General features: G+C 46.5%; 1 protein-coding gene and 1 long non-coding RNA gene across 2 annotated transcripts in view; both read right to left on the minus strand.

The window, feature by feature from the left end:
- LOC115173523 (glutamate receptor ionotropic, kainate 5) overlaps positions 1 to 13,673 on the minus strand; it is a 106,827-nt gene extending 93,154 nt beyond the window's left edge. The window contains exon 1 of the mRNA XM_029731693.1: positions 13,547 to 13,673. The gene's annotated coding sequence lies outside the window, so the exon portion shown is untranslated. The remainder of the gene's footprint in view (positions 1 to 13,546) is intronic.
- A 628-nt stretch (positions 13,674 to 14,301) lies between these two features.
- LOC115173524 (uncharacterized) lies at positions 14,302 to 20,595 on the minus strand. The gene is made up of 2 exons (XR_003871619.1): positions 19,854 to 20,595; positions 14,302 to 15,449 (listed from the first exon to the last, which is right to left on the minus strand). It is a non-coding gene; the product is annotated as an uncharacterized LOC115173524 (long non-coding RNA).
- Between the last annotated feature and the right edge of the window lie 478 nt (positions 20,596 to 21,073).

Raw genomic sequence — 21,073 nt, forward strand, 5'->3', positions numbered from 1 at the left:
TGTGTAGGATCCCTTGCCGTCCAGGATATCCTCCCATGTCCAGGAGTCCTTTTTACCACGCTGCTTGGTCCGTTGGTGGTGGGAAGTTCTGTCACGCCGGTTGAAAGGAGAGGACCAAGGTGCAGAGTGGTGAGCGTACATATTATTTTTATGAGAAAAGATGCCGAACAAAACAATAAACACTACCCAACAAACTGTGAAGCTAAAGGCTATGTGCCATAAACAAAGTCAACTTCCCACAACACAAGGAGGGAAAAGGGCTACCGAAGTATGGTTCCCAATCAGAGACAACGATAGACAGCTGTCCCTGATTGAGAACCATACCCGGCCAAAACATAGAAAATAAAGAACATAGAAAAAGGAACATAGAATGCCCACCCTAGTCACACCCTGGCCTACCCAAAATAGAGAATAAAAAACATCTCTATGGCCAGGGCGTGACAAAATGCACATTGCTATATTTGGTAACACGTTTATTTTCCTTTGACTCCAACCCCATTCAATGCATTGAACGGATGTGGGTGGAGCAAGATAGCTCAGATGCACGAGTGCCTTTTGAATTTTGAGTCACAAGTGCTGAATAAAACTAGTGTTGACTTTACCGTGAAATGCTTGCTTACAAGCCCTTCCCAATGATAAAGAGTTTCAAAATAGTAACAGAAGAATAAAATAAAATACACAAGAATGGAGCTATATACAGGAAGTACCAGTACCAGATCAATGTGGAGCTATATACAGGAAGTACCAGTACCAGATCAATGTGGAGCTATATACAGGGAGTACCAGTATCAGATCAATGTGCAGAGGTACGAGGTATTTGAGGTAGATATGTACATGAAGGCAGGGTAAAGTGACTAGGCATCAGGATAGATAATAATAAGGTATTTGAGGTAGATATGTACATGAAGGCAGGGTAAAGTGACTAGGCATCAGGATAGATAATAAGAGTAAGAGTAAAATAAAGAACAGAGTAGCAGCAGCAAATGATGAGTGTAAAAGTGTGTGTGTGCGTGTGTGTATGTATGTGTGTTTGGGTTGTGGCGATGTGTGTGTGTGAATGTGTGTGTGTGTGTGTGTGTTGTGTATGTGAATGTGTGAGGGTTTTGTGTGGGTGTCAATGTAGTGTGTGTGAGTGAGTGTGTATATTTAGTCTAGTGAGTGTGCATAGGGTCAGTGCAAGATAGTTCAGGTACCATTCATTTACTATTTAGCAGTCTTATGGCTTGGGGGTAGAAGCTGTCTCGGAGCCTGTTAGTGAACAGTCTATGGCTTTGGTGGCTGGAGGCTTTCGCAATTTTTCATGCCTTCTTCTGACACCACCTGATATAGAGATCCTGGATGGCAGGGAGCTCAGCCCCAGTGATGCACTGGGCTGTTCGCATCACCCTCTGTAGTGCTTTTCAGGCATGGGCGGTGCATTTGCCATACCGAGTGGGGATGCAGCCCATCAAGATGCTCTAAATCGTTCAGCTGTAACATTTTTAGGATACGAGTGCACATGCCAAATCTTTTCCGCCTCCTGAGGGGGAAGAGGCACTGCCGTGCCCTTTTCACGACTGTGCAGGTGTGTGTGGATGCCAAGGAACTTGAAGCTCTCGACCCACTCCACAATAGGCACATCAATGTGTATGGGGATGTGCTCTCCCCTCTTTCTCCTATAATCCACGATTAACTCCTTGGTTTTACTGACATTTAGGAGGAGGTTGTTGTTCTAGGCACCAAACTGCTAAGTCTCAGACATCCCTGTAGACTGACTCATCGCCGTCCACCGTCGTGTTGTCAGAAAACTTGATGATGGTGTTTGAGTCATATGTGGCCAAGCAGTCGTGGGTGAACAGGAAGTACAAGAGGGGACTAAGCACACACCCCTGAGGGGCTCCCGTGTTGAGAGTCAGCATGGTGGAGGTGTTGTTGCCTACCCTCACCACATCAAAAATCTAATCAAATCAAATTTATATAGCTCTTCGTATATCAACTGAAATCTCAAAGTGCTGTACAGAAACCCAGCCTAAAACCCCAAACAGCAAGCAATGCATGTGAAAGAAGCACGGTGGCTAGGAAAAACTCCCTAGGAAAAACTCCCTAGAAAGGCCAAAAACCTAGGAAGAAACCTAGAGAGGAACCAGGCTGTGAGGGGTGGCCAGTCCTCTTCTGGCTGTGCCAGGTGGATATTATAACAGAACATGGTCAAGATGTTAAAATGTTCATAAATGACCAGCATGGTCAAATAATAATAATCAGAGTAGTTGTCGAGGGTGCAACAAGCACGTCCGGTGAACAGGTCAGGGTTCCGTAGCCGTAGGCAGAACAGTTGAAACTGGAGCAGCAGCATGGCCAGGTGGGGCTGGCCCATCAGGAAGTCCAGAATTTCAGTCCCAGGGTCCCTAGCTTGGTGATGAGCTTGGAGACTATGGTGTTTTTAACACTGAGGTGTAGTCTATGAACAGCATTCTCACATAATTATTTCCCCTCTTGTCCAGGTGGGAGAGGGCAGTGTGAAGTACAATTGAGATTGTGTCATCTGTGGAGACAGTATGCGAATTGGAGTGGGTCTAGGGTGTCTGGGATGATTTTGTCCTTTTGCATGTTTGATGTCACGGAGGTCGTAGCAGGCTTTTTTGTATGCGTCCATGTCCGTGTCCCGTTCCTTGGAAACGGTAACTCTAGCCTATAGCCCAGCATGGATATTGCCTGTAATCCATGGTTTTTGGTTTGGATACGTTCTTATAGTCACTGTGGGGATTACATTGTCAATACACTTATTGATGAAGCCTATGACTGTTGTGGTCAATGCTATCGGATGAATCCTGGAACATAGCCCAGTCTGTACAGTACCACCAAAATAGACTTGTAGCCTCGCTTCTGCTTAATCCAACCACTTCCGTATTAAGTACCTTACTGGTACTTCCTGTTTGAGCTTTTGTTTGTTAACAGGAAGCAGGAGAATAGAGTCATGGTCAGATTTGCCAAATAAGGGGCGAGGGAAGACCTTGTAAGCGTTTCTTTCAGTAGACTAAAAGAGGTCTAGAGTTTTAGCGTCCCTAGTGGCACAGGAGATGTGTTGGTAGAAGTGAATTAGGACGGTTTTAAGTCTCCCTGCGGTAAAGTCTCCACCCACCAGAAACACTGCCTCTGGATGAACGGTTGGTTGAGTGCCATAGTTGTGTTGGCTTGTAGACAGCTGTGATAATTACGGATGAGAACTCTCTTGGTAGATAAAAGTGTCTACAACCTACCATGAGGTTTTCTATATCAGATGAGCAAAAACTCGAGATTCCCTTCATAGTTGAAGCAGCCCACCAGTTGTTATTAATGAAAAAACACACTCCACCTCCTTTTTGACTTCCCCAAAGCCGCTGTATGATCCTGAAGCTGCATGGACAATCCACCGAGTACCACGTGCATAGTGCCATCATCCAGCCACGTTTCAGTAGGACATGTAATATTGCAGCTTTTAAAGTCTTTCTGATACGAGACTCTCGAATGAAGCTCATCCATCTTATTCTCGAGTGACTGGACATTTGCATATAAAACAGATAGGAGAACCGTTCGGTTTCCTCTTTGCCTCAATTTCACCAGGACTACATCTCGTCTCCCGTCTCTACGCATGCAGCGTTTTAGTAGCCCATGGAACAAAGGAATAGGGTCCGGTATGAACAGTGGAACAGCTGAGTCGGAGTTTAAGTCGTATTTGAAGTCAAAATTGAGGTTAGTAACTGTCATCTGATGTCCAGAAGCTACCTCGTTACCGGGTGGCGATGTCATTACTGAAACGGTCTGTTGCCGCCATACGGCAACCCTTGTTAGTTAGTAGAGACCTTCAGTGTCAGTGGAATAGAGTTAGTGGACAAACGAACAATCTGTTTGGTGGTGAACACTGATGTCATTAACTAGCTGGTTAGCCATTATACCTTGTGGGTTAACTGTCCCTTGTCGGAGAATGTTAGAGCCGTTTACGAAGTAATTGTCACGCTCTGACCAGTAAAAGGGGTTATTTGTTATTGTAGTTTGGTCAGGACGTGGCAGGGGTGTGTTTGTTGGGTATTGTTCTATGTGTGTATTTCTATGTTCGTATTTCTAGTATTTGTATTTCTATGTTAGTTTTGGGAACAACCTCCAATTAGAAGCAGCTGGTTGTCGTTGCTTCTAATTGGAGGCCATATTTATATGGGTTTATTTTCTCTTGTGTTTGTGGGTGATTGTTCCATGTATAGTCAAGGAAATCTTACAGGACTGTCTTGTGTTTTCTTGTTTTGTTTCAGTGTTCACGTATGAATAAAAATATAAGTATGGACACTTACCACGCTGTGTATTGGTCTGATATTTCTTACTCTTCATCAGAAGACGAAACGTGACAGTAATGGCCTTGCTACCACATTGAGACATTGATGCTTGGCCAATGCTGATGGAAGGACCCTGTGAAGGCTACCTGCACCACTTTTGCACAATCACGATTAGGCTTTTGTTGTCACTGAATATTACTGGAATCAGAGGTAAATGAATAGCTGTTTTTTGTATGATTCCCTAATAAAGCGTGATGTTTTTCTATACCTACAAAGGTAACTATGACAACTGTTCAAACCTTTTGATTGATTCATTCCACTCTACAGCACCCAACACACAGGTAAACTAAGAAATATCTGGATATTTTACACAAAGATGTGACAATTGCAGATCAGCAATCTTTTCAACAATAATCAACCACATAACCAGGCACTGACTGAACAGCAACCTTCCCAAACAAAGTCCTTGACAAAGCTGCACATCTCAAAATATGAATACTGTGATAATGCCTGTGTGTAGCTGGTGTAGAGGAGTCAGGCGCAGGACAGCAGATATGAGTAATAAACGTAGTTTTACTCAGAATTCACAAAATTCAACACAATAAATCGAGCCCACAATAACGGACCGTATCACGAATAAACAATTACTCACAAACAAACATGGGGGAACAGAGGGATAAATAATGAACAAGTAATTGGGGAATTGAAACCAGGTGTGTAAGACAAAGACAAAACAAATGGAAAATGAAAAGTGGATCGGCGATGGCTAGAAGGCCAGTGACGTCGACCGCCGAACGTCGCCCGAACAAGGAGAGGGACTGACTTCGGCAGAAGTCGTGACAGTACCCCCCTCTTGACGCGCGGCTCTAGCAGCGCGCCGACACCGACCTCGAGGACGACCCGGAGGACGAGGCGCAGGGCGATCCGGATGGAGACGGTGGAACTCCCGCAGCAACGAAGGGTCCAAGACGTCCTCTACTGGCACCCAGCATCTCTCCTCCAGACCGTACCCCTCCCACTCCACGAGGTACTGAAGGCCCCTCGCCCAACGCCTCGAGTCCAGGATGGCTCGAACAGCATACGCTGGGGCCCCTTGATGTCCAGAAGGGGCGGAGGAACCTCGTGCACCTCAGACTCCTGGAGTGGACCAGCCACCACCGGCTTGAGAAGAGACACATGGAACGAGGGATTAATACGGTAATCTAGGGGGGAGCTGTAACCTGTAGCATACCTAATTCAGTCTCCTCAGGACTTTGAACGACCCAACAAACCGCGGACCCAGCTTCCGGCAGGGCAGGCGGAGGGGCAGGTTTCGGGTCGAGAGCCAGAGAGCCAGGTTTCGGGTCGAGAGCCGGTCCCCCGGTGCAAACACTGGGGCCTTACTGCGGTGGCAGTCGGCACTCGCCTTCTGCCGCCTTACGGCCCGTTGCAGGGGCACATGGGCAGCGTCCCATGTCTCCTCCGAGCGCTTAAACCATTCGTCCACTGTAGGAGCTTCGATCTGGCTCTCTCCTCTGTGTCATACATCTGGGACAGTGCATCTGCCTTCGCATTCTGGGAACCTGGTCTGTAGGACAGAGTGAAATCAAAACGGGTAAAGAACATGGCCCGCCTTGCCTGGCGAGGGTTCAGTCTCCAGATTGCGTACTCCAGATTGTGGTGGTCAGTCCAGATGAGAAAAGTGTGTTTAGCCCCCTCAAGCCAATGTCTCCACGCCTTCAGAGCCTTGACAACAGCCAACAGCTCCCGGTCCCCTACATCATAGTTTCGCTCCGCCGGACTGAGCTTCTTCGAAAAGAAAGCACAGGGGCGGAGCTTTGGTGGCGTGCCCAAGCACTGAGAGAGCACGGCTCCTATCCCAGCCTCGGACGCGTCCACCTCCACTATGAACACCAAAGAGGGATCCGGATGAGCTAGCACGGGAGCCGAGGTAAACAGAGCCTTCAGGTGACCAAAAGCCCTGTCCGCCTCAGCCGACCACTGCAGCCGCACCGGTCCCCCCTTCAGCAGTGAGGTAATGGGAGCCGCTACCTGACCAAAACCCCGGATAAACCTCCGGTAGTAGTTGGCAAACCCTAGAAAGCGCTGCACTTCCTTTACTGTGGTCGGAGGCGGCCAATTACGCACGGCTGAAATGCGGTCGCTCTCCATCTCCACCCCTGAAGTGGAAATGCGGTTCTCTAGGAAGGAGACGGACTGTTGGAAGAACAGACATTTCTCAGCCTTGACGTACAGGTCATGCTCCAACAGTCGACCAAGCACCCTGCGCACCAGGGATACATGCTCGGCGCGTGTAGCGGAGTATATCAGAATGTTGTCGATATACACCACTACACCCTGCCCGTGCAGGTCCCGGAAAATCTTGTCTACAAAGGCCTGGAAGACTGATGGAGCATTCATCAACCCGTACGGCATAACGAGGTACTCATTGTGCTCTGAGGTGGTACTAAATGCCGTCTTTCACTCGTCCCCCTCCAGAATACGCATCAGGTTGTAAGTGCTCCTGAGATCCAATTTTGTGAAGAAGTGCGCCCCGTGCATTGACTCGATCGCACTGGCGATGAGAGGCAGCAGGTAGCTGTACCTCACAGTGATCTGATTGATACCCCGATAGTCAATACACGGGCGCAGACCTCCATTCTTCTTCTTCACAAAAAAGAAACTTGAGGAGGCAGGTGAAGTGGAGTGCCGAATGTATCCCTGCCCCAGGGATTCAGAGACATATGTTTCCATAGCCGCCGTCTCCTCCTGTGACAGAGGATACACGTGACTCCTGGGAAGTGCTGCGTCTACCAGGAGATTTATCGCACAATCCCCCCGTCGATGGGGTGGTAATTGAGTCTTACAGAAGGCGAGAGCCAAATCGACATATTCTGAGGGGATGCGCACGGTGGAGACCTGGTCTGGACTTTCCACCGTAGTCGCACCGATGGAAACCACTACACACCTCCCTGAGCACTTTCGTGACCACCCCTTGCCACGAAATAGTGGGGTCATGACAGGCCAACCAGGGTAGGCTGGGCACCATGGGAAACGCAGGAGAATCAATAAGGAAGAGACTGATGGAGCTAGTGGATCGGTGGCCTCCCTAATCAGCCCTGACCCTAATGGTCGACTATCTAGGGCGTGCACAGGGAAGGGCATATCCACAGGAACAAGGGGGATCCCTAAACTATGGGCAAATGAACGGTCAATAAAATTCCCAGCTGCGCCTGAATCTACGAGCACCTTATGCTGGGAATGCGGGGAAAACTCAGGAAAGTTAATAAACACATACATGTGAGCAACAGGGGGCTCTGGGTGAGCCTGGTGCCAACTCACCTGGGGTGACACGATAGTGCCCTGCCTGCTACCTCGACTCCCTGAGGAACCCCCGCATCACCGACCAGCAGTGTGCCCTCTGCGGCCACAGATGGTGCAGGGAATGGCCCCTCCTCTGGTCGCCCTAAGCGCAGCACCTCCCAGCTCCATGGGCATTGGAGCGGAGGTGCTGGTGGATGGAACTGACAGGCCCCGATCCGGACGTCCGTGGGTAGCCAGCAGGTTGTCCAGCCGGATAGACAGGTCCACCAGCTGGTCCAACGTGAGGGTGGTGTCTCGGCAGGCCAACTCCCGACGGACGTCCTCGCGCAGACTGCACCGGTAGTGATCATTCCATCCCCCGCTGGCGGTCAGGGTCCGGAAGTCCAAAGCAAAATCCTACGCGCTCCTCATCCCCTGCCTCAGGTGGAACAGACGTTCATCCGCCGCTTGACCCTCAGGCGGGTGGTCGAAAACTGCCCGAAAGTGGCGGGTGAACTCTGCGTAATGGTCCAACGCCGCGTCTCCTTCACTCCATACGGCATTGGCCCACTCCAGGGCTTTGCCTGAGAAGCAGGAGACGAGGGCGGACACGCACTCATGTCCCGAAGGAGCCGGGTGGACGGTCGCCAGGTAGAGTTCCAGCTGGAGTAGGAACCCCTGGCATCCGGCAGCCGTCCCATCATACTCCCTTGGGAGCGCGAGCTGAATCCCGCTGGGACCGGGTGAAGGATGGGTGGACAGTGGGACCTGCTGTAGTGGGGCTGGTGGAGGCGCTGGAAGACCTCCTCTCTCCAAACGATCCATCGTCTGCAGCACGCAATCCATGGCGGTGCCCAGGCATTGCAACATGGTCGCGTGCTGCTGGATGCGCTCCTCTATCGCCACAGGAAGGGCGCCTGCTCCTGCTGACTCCATCGGTGGTGAGTAATTCTGTGATAATGCCTGTGTGTAGCTGGTGTAGAGGAGTCAGGCGCAGGACAGCAGATATGAGTAATAAACATAGTTTTACTCAGAATTCAAAAAATACAACACAATAAATCGAGCCCACAATAACGGACCGTATCACGAATAAATAATTACTCACAAACAAACATGGGGGAACAGAGGGTTAAATAATGAACAAGTAATTGGGGAATTGAAACCAGGTGTGTAAGACAAAGACAAAACAAATGGAAAATGAAAAGTGGATCGGCGATGGCTAGAAGGCCGGTGACGTCGACCGCCGAACGTCGCCCGGAGAAGGAGAGGGACCGACTTCAGCAGAAGTCGTGACAAATACGCTGGTTTATTGTCAAGTTGCTCTGGGTAATACCATTTAAATGTGAGGAATGACTCATTTAAATACACATTTACACCCCTTACTGTGAGAAGACTCATTGTAGTCTTTTCGAATCCGTCTCTTACAGGCCCAGTGCAGACAAAAATGTGATTTCCTGTGTTTTACATATATTTCCACATTATGAGGTTGGAATAATACTGTGAAATTGTAAAAATGATGATAATGCTCTTTTAGTGTAAGAGCGGTTTGAAAAGACTGAAAAGTCAGCCTGTTTTGGGTGGGGTGGAGTTTTGGCCTGCCTGGTGACATCACTAGGCGATAAATAGGTCGATAGACCAAGAGAGTTCTAAACCTTTCTGCCAATAACAGCTCGTTTTCAGTTTTACCCTCCCCACTCAGACCACTCCCAGACAGTCCTAGCAAAATTCTTGCTTGAGAAATCACAGTAAGGTGATTTGATATTGAGAAAAAAACGGCTGCATTGGGCCTTTAAACTTTTTGTCGCTAGCCCATTCTGAAGAAAATGCCAAAGGATGATCTTTGATGCGTAAATTATTACATGAAAAAGGTAGTTCTACCTCATTATCTGTAAGAGGGGTCAGGCGGATTTCAAAATTCCAAAGGTGTCAACAAAGATGGACTCCGCAGCAATAGAAGAGGACACCATGGGAATGCGTTTTTAGTCCCCACTCTCTCGATTTGATTGCAATGCTGACATCCCAGCACATAGGAAGGCTCTAGAACTCTATATTTGTCACTTCTGCCACTGGCCGACTGGGACATCCTTTACTGCCGTCATCAACTATGTGACAAATTGCTAACAAAATGGCACGATCCCATCCACCAATAGCATGGTGACAAAACCCAGCTGAGGCTGTTCAACTAGGACATGCTTTGACCCAAACTCCTGTCCTTTTCCACTGTCCTCCGCCTTCCACACAGCTGGATAGTGCTTCTTGGTGTGTGTGTGTGTGTGTGTGTGTGTGTGTGTGTGTGTGTGTGTGTGTGTGTGTGTGTGTGTGTGTGTGTGTGTGTGTGTGTGTGTGTGCGTGCGTGCGTGCGTGCGTGCGTGCGTGCGTGCGTGCGTGCGTGCGTGTGTGTTTCCAGTGGCAGTGTGTGCAGCATGTGCTGAGCTGTGTGGCTGCAGAGCCTGGCAAGCCAGCAACTTGCCACAGTAGAAGCAGCGTCCCGCTCCAGCGAGCACCATTGACTAAGCAGCTCAGCTCATCTCAGAGACATGAGTTTAGCGCTGCACACACTCCAGCTAAGGTGCTCATCAGCCGATGTAAGGCCACCAGGCATATAATCACTCCAACTAATCATAACCTACTATCACTTACTATGACTGATATTAGCTATCAGCGCCCTCACAGAAGTGTCTGTGATGTGTATTTCTATCTGGCTGTGAATGTGGACCTCTTTATCTCCTGTGAGATGGTACTTAGAAAGTGTTGCCAAGGTTGAGAAGAATAGAAGTTTTTTTGAGGAAAACATAATTGATGTCCATTCAAATGATAATTCCTAGCAACACACAATCTGGAATTTGAATATCATTCATATACATACTTGACTTATATCCACTGCTTATCAATTTGAAACACAGACGTGTTGTATAACATTGGAAATATAGGCTGCATTGTAGTTCGTCCTTCATTTTCACTAACATGTATGGGTAAATGAATCAAGATAAATCTCATTGACACGTATCATTATGAATGAATCAACATAGAGTGGTGTTCTGTGTGACTGACAGAAATCCTCACCAATTAACAAAACAATCTGATCGCTAACATGAATCCCCATAACTGAATTGTTACGTGTCCAAGCTCACACAACTGTTATTAATCAACATAAAGCAATTTGATTTCTGAGGACTGATATTCCCCACACATCAAAAGATGACCTCAAAAACATACATTCTGAAACGTCAACTCTGTAGCGCCAACTCCGTAGCGTCGACTCCGTAGCGCCAACTCCGTAGCATCAACACCGTAGCGTCAACTGCATAATTTCAACTCTGAAACCAGAATAAACGGACAATAGATTGACAATTCTTATTCAATTCTCAAGCTATAGCACAAACTCCCTGACTTTTCCGGGTAAGAGTTTTGTCCGGAGTGAAAAAAGAGGCCATTTCCATCTAAGCGATTAACTGTAAAAAGGAGTGATTTTCCTCCATCTAGTTCAAGCAGAATATCAATATAGCTTTCGAATTATCGACAAGGCCCAGTGTGTGGCCTGGACAGTGATAGAGGAGGTCTTAGCACTCTACAATATACAGAGCTCGGCAGAGCTAAGAGGTGTCAGTGGAGTTGGACTGAAAGAGCACAAAGAAAAATGATCTTAATCATATCATATCCTACGGTTACTTATTGGCAGAAATAGCGTCCTTGGTGCTTCTTGGAAATCCAGTCGGTGCAGATTGTCCATCTATCTATAGGCCTTGGATCTGGTGGAATTACATTCTGTGGGCCCATCAATTACTATCCCAGGGTTAATACAATGTATTGTGTGAGTATAGTTCTGCTGCCACATGGACTATTTAGCATGTCATCATTTTTACATTTGGATGTTATGCACACTGTGTATGATGAGATGTTTTTCTATAGTAGCCTAGTGAAGTGGTAAACACTTAGTACACATCATGTAAAGTGTAGGCCTTGCTTTGGCACACACAGTACATCAAAAGCCACATACACACTAGGGTTGGGATCTACTGGAATTGAAAGCAGTCAATTCAGGAAGTAAACTAAAATTACAATTCAATAAACCAAAAAAAAGGGCATTATTTTCAACAACTTCTCAATAAAGTGAAAAGAAGTTCTTTCAAATGTTTTTAATTTTCTGAATTTGAAATTGAAATCACTTCCCGAATTGACTGTCATCAATTCAAATTGAGCCCAATCCTGATACACACACACACACACACACACACACACACACACACACACACACACACACACACACACACACACACACACACAATTCAATTTTGGACAGTAGTTACACCTAATGGAAACAGGTAATTTTTTTTACGTGAAATGATTAATACAGATCTACTTAATTATATTGTGTTATTGAAACACTATGGAATTAAGAGATAATAATTAGAAATGATTATGTCAGATTGACAAAATCTATTCAGGTAATCATGTTGACTTAATTAGAAGTACCTCCCAAATGAATCAATTGTGTCAGTTTTAGCTCTGAGTGGCATTCATCCTAACTACTAAATGAAAAAAGCATTTATTAACTTTGTTTTAAATCAACAACAAACAAAGATTTCAGTAGGGAGCTTTGCAGTCCCATCTGCTTCTTGCTCATCCATGAGCTTTTCCGCCAGCTCCTAAACCAACAGGGTTTAAGGTAGTGTACTAACCAACAGACCAGTTTAAAGGGATACTTCAGGATATTGGCAATGCCATTTATCTACTTACCCAGACTCAGATCAACTCGTGGACACCATTATTATGTCTCTGTATCCAGTATGAAGGAAGTTAGCACTAGTTTGACAAGTCAATGCTAATTAGTATTAGCACAATGACTAGAAGTCTATGGGTATCTGCAAGCATGCAAAATCCCGAAGTATCCCTTTAACTACAACAACATTGTCAGTAATGGTTACATAAATGTTTTACTTTTTACATGTGATTGTTTATCTATCTTGGTTGAATGCACTGACTGAAGTCACTCTCGATAAAAGTGTCTGCTTAATGACCAAAATGTAAATGTAAATGTACAAATGTATGGTTGCAAAGCATGCTGGGTATTAGTCTAATGAGCTCTGTCCCCCCCAAAAGAAGAAACTCTTAGACCAAACGAAATTTGATCAGTTCATTTCTACATGAATGAATCTGGTGCACATCAAGTTCCACTGAGTTAAGTAAATTCTATAAGAGACAATTACATTCTGCCAGAAAACATGAATTGATTGTGTAATGTTCACAAAATATGATAGAGCAAAATTTAAGGGCAGCCAAAATATTTTTGGGGAGTGCAGAATGAAAGCTTGTAAATCAACACATTCCATCAAACACATATAAAAGGAAAAAACGAACACACATAATTACACAAGCACATTGCAGAGAGGACACAACCATACCTGTATAATTAAGCAATAAGGCCCAAGGGGGTGTGGTATATGGCCAATATACCACGGCTAAGAGCTGTTCTTAAGCATGACGCAACGCAGAGTGCTAGAACACAGCCCTTAGCCGTGGTATATTGGCCATATATCACAAACCCCCGAGTTGCCTTATTGTTATTATAAACTGGTTACCAACCTAATTAGAGCAGTAAAAATAAATGTTTTGTCATACCCGTGGTATACGGTCTGATATACCACAGCATTCAGCCAATCAGCATTCAGGGCTCAAACCACCCAGTTTATAATTATCTACAATCATGCACAAAGTACCTCAGGTGCATCATTCATCATCAACACTACTGCCTCCCTCACATGTTAATACATCTCACACACATACACACACACACAGACAGACACACACTGACTAAACAGGTCTACCCTTTACTAGAGAGCATTACTACAAGCTCGCCACTCTAATCAAACGAAGGGAGAGACGCCTTAACAGGAGGCAAGGTACCTGTAGAGTAGACACACAATGGCGCACTCACACACCAAATGAGAGGAGAGAGCGAGAGGAAAGAGTGGTATACTCACAGAATGAATCAGACGACACCAGGAGCCGATATCAAAAGATTCCCGCGGATGCAAGCCGGCTTAGTCCCGGCGGGGAGTGGGATGCCCCACGGATAAAAGGAATGGAGAGAGAGGAGTAAGATCCGAGAGGAGGGGTTAGGCGGAGGGAGGAAGGGAGGGAGGGAGGGAGGGAGGGAGGGGAGGAAAAGAAAGGAGTTGGGGGGTGTCGCGAGGGACTGGGTCTCTGGGCTTTGGGAGGTTTTCTTTTTCTTTTCACCAAGTAGTCTATTCTTTTTGATATGGTGATATGGTGTATTATGGGGAAAACCTATATAGGAGTAATGTCCAACCCCTAGGTTTGTTCTTTAATAGGAAACGATTCCCTCAGGGTGGAAAAGGATACATTTTCTACAGGAGCGAAAAATATCCAACAACAGTGGAAAAAAGGGATTTAGACTGAGGTGAAGGTGAAGTATCTAGCTTTCTGCCCTGGTGGAGCGATGAAGAGACGGCAGAATGAATGAGTGTGTGCTGTTAACAAATAAAAGAGCCGGGAGAAAAAGAACATTCTGTTTCAATTGGAAAAAATAACTCTTTCATTCTCCCGCCTTCCCTTTCGGCGAACGGGGCAAACAGTCCTCAAAAAATGGATCTCGTTCTGAGATGAAAAGAAAAAACGAAATTAAAGAGGAAGGCGATAATGACGTGTGTCTGTGGCACCTGTTCCCCTCTCTCTTTCGGTTCCTACTCTCCCTTCCTCTCTCTGTCTATATCTCTCCCACCTGACTGGCAAGATTAAGGCATATAATGCAATTCTCTTAATTGGCCACGGTTGTGGCGACAGTACAATCATTCAGAAGCACTCGTTTTCGCTCTCTCTTTCACTCCCTCCCCCTCTCTTTCTGTTCTCTTACACTCTCCCTTTCGCCTGAGGAACAGCGAGGAAGGCAGTGCAGAGAATGCCAATGCCACTGGTGGGTGTCAGTCGAAAGGTTGGAATCCTACCGTTACCCCACTATCTGACTGAAATGGCCCCCTTATCCTCCACTCTATCCATCCCCCTGCCCAACCATCCCTACGGATTCTCTCCTTTCTCTCTTCTCTCCTCTATAATTCTCTCCTCTATAACCGGGCTTCTGAAAATGTCAGTTTGACTCTCAGCCTCCCTCTCTCTCACTTTCCTCTTTTTAGATACTCTACACCTGTTCCCCACTTGACTTGCTTATCTTTGTTAATCTCTCTCTTTCTACCTCTCTCTTCCTTATCGCCACCTTTTTTTTGCAATTTGTTTGTTTCAGGTGTACTTCTCACCTGGAGGGCCGGAAGATTTTCACGCAGTCTCTTAGATTAAGCCAAACATAATTAGGCTACTCAAAAACATAAGTGAAACGATGGCAATATGAGAGAAGAGATTTGCAGATAATAACCTAGTAGTAATTTCAAATGATCTCTCAGTTCTGGGTTCTGAGAGTGAATCCACTGCTTTGTAGATCACAGATGGACACAAAGAGTATTTATATTAAAACGAGATTATCTGGAACTAAAGGATTTTTGGAATCCAATACATTACTGTACTTCCTACATGACAGCCGCATCACCTCGTGTGAGACATCTTGGCAGGAAATTCACGGGTACCAATGGCTTTCCTGTCTTTTAGTTCTCACATCCACTTGTCATCATACATAAAAATTACCCAAATCCGCTCGTCACTCAACGTGGCAGCAAAACACTGAGGCTTTGAACAGAACGGGTTGCCATGGCACCACCAAAGGAAGCAAGCTTGATGCAAAGTCTTTAGGTGTGAAGGTTGCCGGGTACTCTAGAGGTTATCACACAGAAGAGTGGCCCCATGGAGGGAAGTGTGGTCCTTGTCAGGGCAGGAAATGGACGCCAGGTGAAAAGGTCTCCAGGAGTGATTTGGGATCTGTAATGAAAGAGAGAAAGAGAGAAAGAGAGAGAGAGAGAAAGAGAGAGAGAGAGAGAGAGAGAGAGAGAGAGAGAGAGAGAGAGAGAGAAAGCGTTTCAGCATTTCAACATCATACTGTATACCCAGTCATTATTCACCATCTCCCAGAAAATGCACTGTAAAAAGGTAACATTTTATTTTATTTATTCCATTTATTTGTCAGGGGGCCGGGTTCAATCACAACATCAATTTCATAGGAAATATATAGCAGGCACAGCCACCTTTGTAGTTATGCAAACTATCATTGTTCATCCAATTTTAAATGTATGGTTCCGCTGACTTGAATCATACTTTGTTTCAAGGTAAACAACACTATTTGTTCAACTTAGGAATGCATGTCAGTATAACTTTTTATTTGTCTCATACGCAGTTTACAGCAGGTATAAAACGTGCATCGAAATGCTTTGTACTCCCTCAACAACGCAGTACATTAGTCAGTAACAATCATATCAATAACAAGTCAAAAATAACAAGTAATAGAAGTAATATGAGATGTAGTATGCATAGTACTACACGGTGATAATGGACTGTATTTACAAATATAATAGAAAAGCAGCATTGACTGTGTGTATGCGTGTGTGTGAGGGTTGGATGTGTGGGTAGTCGGTGCAAATAGTCTCTAAAGTGCAGATAGTCTCTGAGATGAAAATAGTCTCTAAGGTGCTGTTCTGTGCAGGGAGGCAGCTAGAGTTAGCTGTTCAGCAGTCAGATGGGCCTAGTGGTAGTAGAATCCTCGTAGCCTGTTGGTCCGAGACTGCGTGCCAGGTGGTAACAGTGTGAACAGTCCGTGGCTCAGGTGACTGGGGACTTGCAGGGGCTTGCTTCCATTCAACACAATAGCATTCATGAAGTCGGGGCACCGATGTTGGGTGATTAGGCCTGGATCACTGTCGGTGTTCCAATTCATCCCAAAGGTGTTCAATGGGGTTGAGGTCAGGGCTCTGTGCAGGCCAGTCAAGTTCTTCCACACGGATCTCGACAAACCATTTCTGTATGAACCTCGCTTTGTGCACGGGGGCATAGTCACGCTGAAACAGGAAAGGGCCTTCCCCAAACTGTTGCCACAAAGTTGGAAGCACAGAATCGTCTGCAATGTCATTGTATGCTATAGCGTTAAGATTTTCCTTCACTGGAACTAAGGGGTCTAGCCCAAACCATGAAAAACAGCCCCAGACCATTATTCCTCCTCCACCAAACTTTACAGTTGGCACTATGCATTCAGGCAGGTAGGGTTCTCCTGGCATCCGCCAAACCCAGATTCGTCCGTTGGACTGCCAGATGGTGAAGCGTGATTCATCACTCCAGAGAACACGTTTCCACTCCTCCAGAGTCCAATGGCGGTGAGCTTTACACCACCCCAGCCAACGGTTGGCATTGCATATGGTGATCTTAGGCTTGTGAGCGGCTGCTCAGTCATGGAAACCCATTTCATGAAGCTCCCGACAAACAGTTATTTTGCTGACATTACTTCCAGAGGCAGTTTGAAATTTGGAAGTGAGTGTTACAACCGAGGACAGACGATTTTTACGTGCTTCGTGCTTCAGCACTCAGCCGGTCCCGTTCTGTGAGCTTGTGTGGCCTATCACTTCACGGCTGAGCCATTGTTGGTCCTAGACATTTGCACTTCACAATAACGGCACTTACAGTTGATGGGGGCAGCTCTAGCAGGGCAGAATTTTGACTAATTGACTTGTTGGACGACTTGGCGGGGCGGCAGGTAGCCTAGCGGTTAGAGCGTTGGACTAGTAACCGAAAGGTTGCAAGCTCAAATCCCCGAGCTGACAAGGTTCCTAGGCCAGCATTGAAAATAAGAATTTGTTCTTGACTGACTTGCCTAGTTAAATAAAGATCAAATAAAAAGTGTTAGAAAGGTGGAATCCTATGAAGGTGCCACGTTGAAAGTCCCTGAGCTCTTCTGTGAGGCCAATCTTTGTCTATGGGGATTGCAGGGCTGTGTGCTCAATTTTAAACACCTCAGCAATGGGTGTGGCTGAAATAGCCGAATCAACAAATTTCAAGGGCGTGTCCACATACTTTTGTATATATAGCAAATGCTCTTCTAAGTAAGTGCTTACACACACAAGGACGTCTATATGGTATTTTCCCTGTAACATCAACATTTACACTACTAATGAGCATTAACGGCCGCACTGCTGCAAACGTACGCTGTCTAAATGTTCCCTCACTGTTGCTATGACACTAGCAGCGCGGTCATATCATATACATTACCACCAAGGGCGTTCATTTCAGAAAATGCAGAGGCTGTTCAAAAGCGAGGGGGGGGACAAAACGTGTTTGAAACTGTAGCCACAGCGGTGGACATTGGAGATTCTACCGTTCGATCAACATTTGACTAACATTTGCCTAACGTTAGCGCCCTTTACGTAACGCCATCAGTGGCAGCTAGAGCCGAACGCGCACAGCTTGCATGCCTTAGCGGGGGACGGCGGTCAAGTGGCCTCTTGTGTTCCGCATGTAGCTACCGACCAGCGACTACAGTCTGATTTAGCACTTAGCAAATGGAGCTACCCGGCTTCACTGCAACACTCCAGCCAAAAGTGCATCTGCAGAGTACAACAGCTCGAATGTAGCTATTGTGAGCGAATTCTATGTGTGGATGCTTTCAACCCCTGGGAGACAGGTAGATAGATGTTTGAGTGTGTGAGAACTGAAAGTGTGTGTGTGGTGTGTACGGTGAGTAGGAGTTTGGAGTTCATGTGGCGTGACAGTGAATGGTGATGGCAGGCAAATTATGCTGGATGGAGAGGTTACAGACGGAGGACGCCCCTAATAACAGATCTCAGATCAGCTTTTCCTTATCCCTGCCCTAACCGTAAACCACTCAGAGATTAAACATAAACTGTCCCTGGATCTGTGCTTAGGGGCAACTTTCCAGTGGGAAAGATACAGGTTCAACTGCGGCAGGTAGCCTAGTGGTTAGAGCGTTGGACTAGTAACCGAAAGGTTGCGAGATCGAATCGTTCTGTCCCTGAACAAGGCGGTTAACCCACTGTTCTAGGCCGTCATTGTAAATAAGAATTTGTTCTTAACTGAAAAGAAATATCACAAGCCTTTTAAAAATGAGTAATATCCCCTAAGCATTGTCTGATTTATCTCTGTTTACATCATCTGGGTTATACATTGAGGCCCAGACAAAAGAAGTGCTGGTTTGCTCTGATATCATCTCTACTATTTCAATGTAATTTAGCACTTCTGCTTCCAAACCCGTGAGTCATTGTTTGTAAATCACAGTTCTCTCTCATTTGTGTCATTATTCGTTAGGCTTCACGTTGTTTTAGTCACAGGGTCATCTTTGTACGGTAAGGCACCGTATACGTCTCAGAATGGAGAAACCTGTGGTACAGCCAGAAGGCAAAGCAGTAGGTGTGTGTGTGTCTGTACCCCTTTCTGCATCTGTGTTTTCATGGTTGTAGGCATCTTGTTAAAGAATGAGTGTCAGGGTGTGTGTGTGTGTGTGTGTGTGTGTGTGTGTGTGTGTGTGTGTGTGTGTGTGTGTGTGTGTGTGTGTGTGTGTGTGTGTGTGTGTGTGTGTGTGTGTGTGTGTGTGCGCGCACACAGAACTCAACACATCCCCCTGAGGTGTAGCTATAGTGTTATTGAACAGACACTGGTTTGTCATTGCTGTGTTCTATTCCAGAACGTCGCCTGCAGCCTATGGGACAACAGGACCCTGCCTTCCGGTGTTTAAACCCGCTGCAGCAACCCAACGGCGGCACACAGAGTGATGGTGATCTCAGTAACAGAACACAGCTTGTGCTATTATGACCCCGTCACCCCGAGTGCCATCTAGTGTCAGCATTAGCGTACAGCCATACATTCCTTATGTCTTTTCAGACACTGACCAGAAATATGAGTCTATGGAGCTGGGATGATGCTGGTGGTTGGTGGTTTGGGGGTATCATGGAGATGGAGTAGGGGTGAGGGAACTTGGGGGGAAGAAGGGAGTGGGATTATGTGGAGAAATAGGAATACCGGGAGTTGGGAGTTCGCTGTGAGTGACGGTTTTTCACCCTAAACACTTTGGTTTCGGTTGAACGTCGGTTGATGTCCAGCCTCGTTCATACGGTATGTATGCACCCTCGATGGATGGCTGGGTGGGGATGGCGGGAATGAGTGATGAAAGAAACGAGGGGAGCGAAAGACAGAGGGGGCGATAAAATGGCTGATGGATGACCGTAGTCGATATAGAAAAGGGGGGTGAGGGATGATTGATGGAGGACAATGGACAAATAACGACCAGCGAGATAAAGACGTAACAGAAATAAGAAAGGGGATGCGAGAGAGGGAGGAGGAGGAGATGAAAAGGGGGAGAAAAGAGGAGAGGGAAAAACCCACACTCACCCATGTCAGTCCTCTCTCCATGGGCGAACGAACGGTTAGTCCCTACTAGATCAGCAGTTAGCGGTTGCCACGGAGAGCGAGTGAGGGAGCCCTCTGCCAAATGCCAAACGGACGGCTATTACGAGCGTGTGTGCCAGCGACGGGGGGAAAAGACAACGTAAAGAGAGAACGGGAGGAGGAGGAAGGGGGGTAAACGAGGGGAGAAAACAGAGGAGAGGAGCGGAGGAGAGAAGAGCAGAGTTGCGCGTTGCGGGCGCTATAGAAACACTATGACCCTGTCAGGTCTGTGTCCTTTAAGCATTCCCTGAATTCCCCAAAATCCGTCCTGTCCAAATCCCCCTTTCCGAACAGAACGACAGATCACTTTCTTTCCAAGAAGCCAATCACAGCTCCAGACTCTATTGACAGGTAGTTGGATACACACACTCAAATAAAATGCAGAGCAAACGCTGTCGCAATGACACCCCGGTTACGGCTCCACAGGCTGTCACAAGAAGATGACAGGAATCGACCCCCTCCTCTCTGTGCTTCTGTGGTGCTCCCCTTTTTCATAAAGACCAGTCCATTTGGAGATGAGTGAAAGCTGCGTAACTGTTCCCCTGTTCCCCTTTTCTTTTTGACTCCTCTCTTTTCTATCTGACGCCTCTTGTCCTGTTGTGCCTCAGTACTGGGCTCGCTGTATTTCCACAGTGTGGGGCTATCGAAGAAACTGACTGCATTCAGCACTACCAGCAAGCTCCTTGCGCTCTCTCTCTCTCTCTCTCTTCATTGTATCTCCATACCTCTTCAGCTCTCTCCAATCCAATCAGCATTTCCTCCTCCCTCCCTCTCTCTACACAAACACACACTCTCTCTCTCTCTCTCTCTCTCTCTCTCTATCTATCTCTCCCTCTCTCGTACTCTGTAACTCACGACTCCTCTCTCTTAGTGTTACGTTCCTCCAAGATAAATATCAACTGGCTGACACCCTTTCATCCCCTACTGTCAATCAAGGACCCAACATAAAATAAATATCAGCCGGCCTCTCTCTCATGGGCGCACAAACACAAACAGGTGCACACACACACACACACACACACACACACACACACACACACTAAAACACAGACAGACACACAGGCATATAGTAACATACTCACACAGTACAAAATCAAATCAAATCACATTTTATTGGTCACATACACATGGATAGCAGATGTTAATGCGAGTGTAGCAAAATG

The sequence above is a fragment of the Salmo trutta genome, chromosome 34 (assembly GCF_901001165.1).
Source record: "Salmo trutta chromosome 34, fSalTru1.1, whole genome shotgun sequence".
Classification (NCBI taxonomy): Eukaryota; Metazoa; Chordata; class Actinopteri; order Salmoniformes; family Salmonidae; genus Salmo; species Salmo trutta.